Genomic DNA, 8,176 nt, shown 5'->3' on the forward strand with positions numbered 1-8,176 from the left:
ACACAGCCTTCCCAGCATCCTGTTATTGTTGTTAAGTTTCAGGCCTATGGTGTTTGGGACCTGTCCCTCAAGGATTCTCCAGGTGTATATTATTTGATGCCGCTACCTGTGCCTTTGGAAGGAGTATAATTTAAAGTGCTTGAGCCTCTCCCAGTAGTTTTTTCCTGAGAGAGAGCTGTGATCCTGCCAGTGAAGCTCCCATGTATGGACTCCAAATCTTCAATTTCTTTAATAGTGTTTGGGCTCCATAGCTGCCAACAGTATTCTAGCTTGGGATCACTAGGCTCTTCCTGAACTCGCTCCAGACATTCTCTCCCTGTACCCTCGCCTGGCTGGCTCTAAGGTCTTGCCTAGCATAGATAACCACACCCCTCTTGCAAGTTTCTTGAGAAAGGTTCGTAAATGAGTAATATCCAGCAATACTGAACTCGCATTCCTCTGGGTCGATTCTCTTGTTCTTGTACAACAGTTCTATAACTCCTACAATATCTGGTTGGTGTACTCTCAGTAGTGTTTCAAACTCCTCTCTCTTTTCAAGAAACGTGTCGGTATTAGCGTACATGACAGTCAAGCCAGAATCTGTTCTCGGTAACGTCTCTGCTCTTAGTAGTAACCCTGCCCCCCCCACCCCCATTCTCAGAAGCTGCAGCATTTGCTAAGTACACTGTATTTTGCAGGGTGTGGGTAGAAATGTCATTGTTTACACGGCGCTCGCCTCCTCCTGTGCCGCCTCCCGGGTGGGGGTTAGAGCGGGTGGAGGGTGCACTGCTGCCCCCTGGCCCTGTATCGGCACACTTGCTTCCACTACCCTCCCACTGAGTATAACCCATGTACACCCGTCCCCGTTCTTCCTTGACTCCTCCCTCTTCTGCTTCAAGTCCTGATGGAGCTTCTTGTGCTGTTCCCTCTGCATTACCGGGCGATCTGGGTGAATGAATACATCCTGAAATGCCTCGCTCCTTGCTAAGTTTTTTGCCTGCCGAATAACCTGCCATTTCTCTTCCCCGCTCGCTAGTGTGATCCTGAGGGGGCGAGGCTTATTCCCCTGCTTTTGTCCCAGCCTCCTCACATCCTGAGGGGTTGATGGAATCTTCAGAACCTCTGTACAAATATTTTGAAACTGCATCTTATCGTGTGTTACCTTACTCACAGTTCCCTCCACCTGGCTCTCTGGGACTCCAAAAACTATTACATTGTTCCTGCGCTGGAGACGTTCCTGGTGTTCCTCCTCTCCCCTAACAGTAGGTCCAGTTAATTTTCATTTCTTTGACACACTTCTTCAGAGTCCCAAGCTGCTGTAGAACCTGTTCTGATCCTGCATTACTCTCCGCCCCCACCCGTGGCCCTGCTGATATGTCAGCATAACTCCTCTTAGCAACCACCTCCAATTATGGAGTTCGATGTCAAATATTTGTTTTGAGTATACCGATCTGTGTTTTGAGTATACCGATCTGAGACTGTAAGTCCAGTTACGGGGTAAACAAAGACATAAGTCCCATAAATGTTTTTGAGTATCCGTCCGCTACACACCGGTATAACGAACTTGTTCTACGGAGTGGCTGATATCGTGACATCGCCAGGAATTTCTTCTTGTGACAAGTCAACGTCAAGAATGAAATACAGTAGTAATAAGGATATATATAAAAAAAAAGAAGAGTGAGAATATTGGCCAACGCATATACATTTAGTTATGTTATTGTATGCTAATCATACTCTGGATAGATTTGTTTAAAAAGTCACGACCACACGCAAACAAGAGTACAAAACCAGTATGAGTAATGTAACGACTTGATTATGTGTCGCCCAATATTCACACTCTTCCTATTTAGACAGAGAAAGAGAGAGCAGACGTATTTACTCTTAATTTGTTAAAGTTAAGGTCAAATAAACACTTTTTAAAAAAAACATTTTGCTCTTCATATGTTAAAATCAACCTGGTACAATAAAATTTGCCTCTGAAGATGTCTTAAATAAAGACGAAAGCTAAGGTGCTTGGATACGAGTTGACATGTTCTGATGGGTACGATTTGCTTGGGCCCTGTGTTGTGTCTTACAGGTCATCTCGGTGTTAGTTATGGTGAGGGCCGTTTCACCCTGTGATTCCTGTTAGGACCAATGTGGTGGTGTTTGTAGGTTGGAAGGACCTGGTGTTAGTGAGAGGTTCATGTCCCCTGGAGTGTCCCCCAGCCCGGGCTGCTAGCTGTACTGCTTCTCGTCTGTCTGTGGTATCTGTTTGGGGACGATGTACAGTACTTCTGCGCTATTACGACTTTTGATACTGCCTCGTTGCCACGGTGCTATCAGTCATAGTTCTTACCCTGGCTTTCAGCCTGGCAGACTGTCTCTCCATAGCTGCTTTTGCTTCCTTTAGCCAGTCCACATCAAATTTGGTGACACAACAATCTGCACATGTGTACTTAAGGTTTATCATTGAGAAGCACTGCGCTTGGAAGAGAGGCAGCTTAGTGCAAGAGTAATGTAGCCATATCTTATTATCATCACTTCTCAAGGTGAATTCCATGCCCTCAGATGATTTGCATCCTTGCAGGCCACCACACACTGCGTATCCTCTTTATTGTTTGCATCTTCGCTGGATGGCGCCATATTGGTTCACACACAAAAAACTACGTACTTTCAAACAACCACAATGTCTAGTTATATGAATTATTATATCACTTTACAGTTTCGCCCTTTAACAAAAACCGTTTATCATAGACTTAGTTTACTACTGGTTATAGTCAGTGCCGGATTTAGACCTGTGGAGGCCCATGGGCAGCCTCTTTGTGGAGGCCCCCCTCATTATAACTACCCAAGAGGGTCGGGTGGTGAGTGAAGCAGCCTAAACATCTGGGAGTTCTGGGGGGCACTGTAAGCCCCCTGGGAAAATTTTTAAATTTGAACACTTCTTTGGAGAATTTTGAAGCCATATGCAGTTATATTGAGGAAATTAGAACATTGAGAAATTTTTAATTAACCGTATATTTATTGATAGTGTACAAATTCCCAACACACACACACAAAAGTGAGACATTCATGTGGTTTCAAGTCGACCAGCCCTGATATAGCTACTACCGCACATGTCAAAAATTTTCAAGAGACTTCACAGAAAATAATATATTAGTTATTACAGAGAGATGATTCTTTGCATTATTAATCAGATAAACCTCTACTCAAATAATGGTTCTGTCCAAGAATGCATGTATAGGCTTCTTTAAGTCCAAGGTCAGATAGATTCAGAATAAGTATTAACTCCGACCTACTGTCAAACACAGCGCCCTGTAAAAATATTTTATTTGTTTTTTTTTAATCTCAATTTCGTTATTCCATGTAGTTCATTTTTAATCAATATATGTTTGTGGAATTCTAAATATATTATTAGCAACACAAACAATAACATTCATTAAAAATATACGGATAATAGGAAAACCAGGTATTCATGAATTTCAAGGAGTAGCTAGCCTAATTTCTATCACGCTTCTTGCTGAACATAGTTTTACGTGATGGAATAGATAAACATGAATTTTAAAGAATGAAAATAAAAATAATCCAAATGAATAAACAAATAAATAAAATATTGTAATATGTGGAGGCCCCCAGATTGTGGAGGCCCCTGGGTAGCTGCCCACTTTGCCCACTCCTGAATCCGGCCCTGGTTATAGTTACGACTTACGTCACTTAAGGAGAGCGATCCACAACCACATGTCCGTCCACACACCACCACAGTTGAGTAAGATAACAGTACCCGTTTATACAAAATGCTGAATTAATAGGTAGATAGATAGATAGATATGTATAAATGGATAGGTAGACGGATACATATGTGTAGATATTTAGTAAATGTTTTAATCATATTATCTGCTATAGTTACTTCAAGGCGTGAGTTATTACATCATCTACTGACCAGTCCATCAGGGCCAAATTAACTGCACTTCTGGCTGAGGCTAATACAGGTATTATATTCTGGCGGACCCTTAACTAGTGATATATATTAACATACAGTGCTGTATATGTAACGGCATAGTGCCAAGTACATTTATACTCTACATTAACAGTACACATATATTGTATAATAAACACTGCAGTGATTCTAGTGAGACATTGAATTATGAAATGACACAGGTAGGCTATGAAGCTGTCAGGTGACATAGAAGGGAAATTAAAATGTCAAATGACGTAAATCAGATATCAAATGACAGGCGGAATGTTAAAGTGACAGCTGACACACAGGAGATATGAGTATTTAAATGTTAAGTGACACGGGCGGGATATTAAACTATCCTCAGGTGATGGAAGTGGGATATTAAACTGTCAGCTATCACGCCGGGCCGTCAGGAGATGCTCGTGAGACATTCTACTCGAGTAACATTAAGGAGAAGTGTAAAATTCCTTGAACGAAGACGTGTTGTAACCACTACCAAAGAAAACGTGAACGAATACTGTACAGTAAACATATGAAATCACCTAAAAATTAGGCACCCTAGCTTATTTTACCTGATGATTCCATCACCTAACGCTAACCTAAACAAACTCAACCTCTCCAGGTAGCACTAGGGAATCAACAAGGAAACTATTGATTGATGATCTATTGATAGTCATACAATTATAAAGAGAGAACGGAAAGAGCTACTATGTGGATACTTTTCTGCCTTGTGTGAAAAAAGAGGACAGGATCTGCCTCTTTTTTTTTACGGGGATTAGCTCACCCGGGCACAGGTCACTGACCCACATCACGGCCTTGGGGGCGAAAATATTATAATACGTACAGTAATAATAATAATAATAATAATAGTAATAATAATAATAATAATAATAATAATAATAATTAATAATAACCATAAAAAATAAATCAAGAGTGGGAAACGATATACTGTATGTATATTGTGTTGTCAATACTAAGAGAAACGATTGAGACCCTGCAATTGTGTGTAAATGAGGCAGAAAGTCAGATCAGCAACCTAGGACTTGGTCACAAATTTCATGTCATATGGTAGCAGGGTCTACCAACCTCCGAGTGCTTGAGTGGATGATATCGTGTGCGTACGTACACTACTGTACTTGCGACAATTAAACAAGTGAATAAAATAAATCAGATATCTAAAGGGTCAAAATACTGATCGTGAAGAAAGAGTATCTTGTATGGTATATATTTCTTAAACATGGACAGCTGTGAGTGTCGGAGAGATCAGCTTATCGTTTTGATGTTTAATCATTAAGTGAAACGTGCTGGGTTGTCTAATCTTCACGTGTTCCGCCTACTGTGTGTGTGTGTTGTCGGAACTAAACATCCCTCAAGTTTTTATGTGTAAAGAGGCTCAAACACAGTATATACGGTCAACATAACCAGAATATCAAACTGTCTTAGTAGTTGTTTACAGATGAAGACTACAACATTTTCTACTGGAGTGTATTTTTCGGGACATTTTTAATTTTTTTTTTAATTTTTTCCTCGACAAAGGTTATATGTTCCAGCCTGTCTCGTGCTGTTCAATTTTTACCTTAACCATGGTTTTTTTGTTGGGGGGGGCACCCCCCTACATCCTGTGCAAGGTGAAGCACAGAAGCGCTTACAGCGCCTATCTGGGAAGCATGCTAAGTTCATGCTTGCCTTTATGTCTCATAAGTTAAGGGCGTAAAAGCCTGAAGGGTCATAGGTTTTTGTCAGCAAGTTATTGGAAGCTCCAATAACTTTCCCTGAATACGAATTCGCAACTTTTAGATTTACATCAGGTACCTACCTTACTGCTAGGTGAACAGGGACCAAGGGGGCTAGGAAGTGTGTCCAAACAACTTTCCACCTGCCCGGGAATCGAACCCGTGACATCTCGCTTGCGAGGCAAGAGTGGTATTGCTCTACCACCAGCGCCCCTCTTACCCATGTTAGGAAGTTTCTCTCTCTGTTTTATTGGATCACTTGAAGATTAGCCTAAGTTTGTTTCACCTTAAGATTAACTACCCGATCCATAACCTAACTTAACTAAACCTAACCTAACTTAGCGTAACATCAACAGCAGTGTTCGTAACATCAACAGCCAGTATCCGTTACATTAACAGCCAGTATCCGTTACATTAACAGCCAGTGTCCCTTACATCAACAGCCGGTGTCAGTGACAGCAGCTCTTCGCCAGCGGCTTGTCTCCCAGATAGACGGGCCGGAGAAACACGAACGTTTATAGGAGTAAGAAGCGAGCGTGAAGGACCAGCTGCGTCCAGAAATAATATACAGACATGTGAAAGTGAAGTTGAGAGGAAGGAAGCTAAGTGTTCCACGGAAGACATTCGAAGAGTTTAAGTGGTAAAAAGGTGGCAGAGAGTAAAGAGGGGGCAGGTAAGTGATGCTCCCCAGAGACAAGAAATTGGTGGGCGGTCAAATGTGGTAAGTGGAACGAAGGCCAGGGAACTGTGGTGTTGGGAGGCCGAGTACAAGTAGCCTACATGAGGAGAATTGATATTGACAGAGTAGTGAGGTTAGGTTTGGTTAGGTTAGGTTATAGCACTTATCGATATCATGATATATTTTGAAAGTGTTATTGATGTCTGAGGTAGAGTAAATCTTAATGGTTATTATGTTATTGATGAAAAAGACGGACAAGAGAATACGAGGTGGAAATATTTATATAAACCCTTATTGTAAGCTTCATCTTCTTTCGATTATTCTCAGTAAAGTCAGTGTTGTTTAGACAGTGACAGAAAGAGAACTTATACCAGTAGTGTGAGGGAACTTATGTCAGTAGGGTGAGAGAACTTATGCCAGTAGTGTGAGGAAACTTATGCCATTAGTGTGAGAAAACATATGCCAGTAGTGTGAGAGAACTTATGCCAGTAGTGTGAGAAAACTTATGCCATTAGTGTGAGAAAACATATGCCAGTAGTGTGAGAGAACGTATGCCAGTAGTGTGAGAGAACTTATGCCAGTCGTGTGAGAAAACTTATGCCATTAGTGTGAGAAAACTTATGCCAGTAGTGTGAGAGAACTTATGCCTGTAGGGTGAGAGAACTTATGCCAGTAATGTGAGAAAACTTATGCCAGTAGTGCGAGAGAACTTATGCCAGTAGGGTGACAGACCTTATGCCAGTAGTGTGAGAAAACTTATGCCAGTAGTGTGAGAAAACCTATGCCAGTAGTATGAGAGAACTTATGCCAGTAGTGTGAGAGAACTTATGCCAGTAGTGTGAGAGAACTTATGCGAGTAGTGTGAGAGAACTTATGCCAGTAGTGTGAGAAAACTTATGCCAGTAGTGTGAGAAAACCTATGCCAGTAGTATGAGAGAACTTATGCCAGTAGTGTGAGAGAACTTATGCCAGTAGTGTGAGAGAACTTATGCCAGCAGTGTGAGAGAACTTATGCCAGTAGTGTGAGAGAACTTATGCCAGTAGTGTGAGAGAACTTATGCCAGTAGTGAGAGAAAACTTATGCCAGTAGTGTGAGAAAACGTATGCCAGTAGTATGAGAGAACTTATGCCAGTAGTGTGAGAGAACTTATGCAAGTAGTGTGAGAGAACTTATGCCAGTAGTGTGAGAGAACTTATGCCAGTAGTGTGAGAGAACTTATGCCAGTAGTGTGAGAGAATTGTCATTTCTCAGTTGTTCGTCACATGTAGAGACAAAAGCCCAAACTTGATAAGGAATTTGTAAACAAACTTAGAAATACTGAGGCGCAGCAGTAAGGTGATGGCAACACTTTTTCGGTCAAGTTGATAAATTCTTGTTAACTTTGACGATGTTTTTGTTCCTTCTCTATCTATGTCGCTTTCTTTCTTTTCTCTCCTTTCTCTCCTCATCTATCTATGTCCTTCATTCTCTTTATCTCGTACGTACTTTAATCATATTCGTTAATGTAAGTTTTTTTATTTACAAAACAATATTATTAATGCATGTCAGATAATCGTTAATCTTCATTAGTTATATTTCAAAGACTCCGTCAGTGTCGTGAGTACAATTTTGCTCCATTTAATTATTTCACTTAACGAGCAGAAATGTTTTAGCAGACGCCAAAAAGAGGTTAGAGGCCTTTCAAACGTGATGTTACAGGAGGATGTTAAAAATAAATTACACTGATAGGAAAACAAATGAAGTACTAAGACTGGCAAAAATTTAGAGAGAAGTACTTGAAGTTAATTAAATAAAGAACATTTGATATTTTGGTCATATAATTAGGGAAGAGGGATAATAACAGA

The sequence above is a fragment of the Homarus americanus genome, unplaced genomic scaffold (genome assembly GCF_018991925.1).
Source record: "Homarus americanus isolate GMGI-L3 unplaced genomic scaffold, GMGI_Hamer_2.0 scaffold4060, whole genome shotgun sequence".
NCBI lineage: Eukaryota > Metazoa > Arthropoda > Malacostraca > Decapoda > Nephropidae > Homarus > Homarus americanus.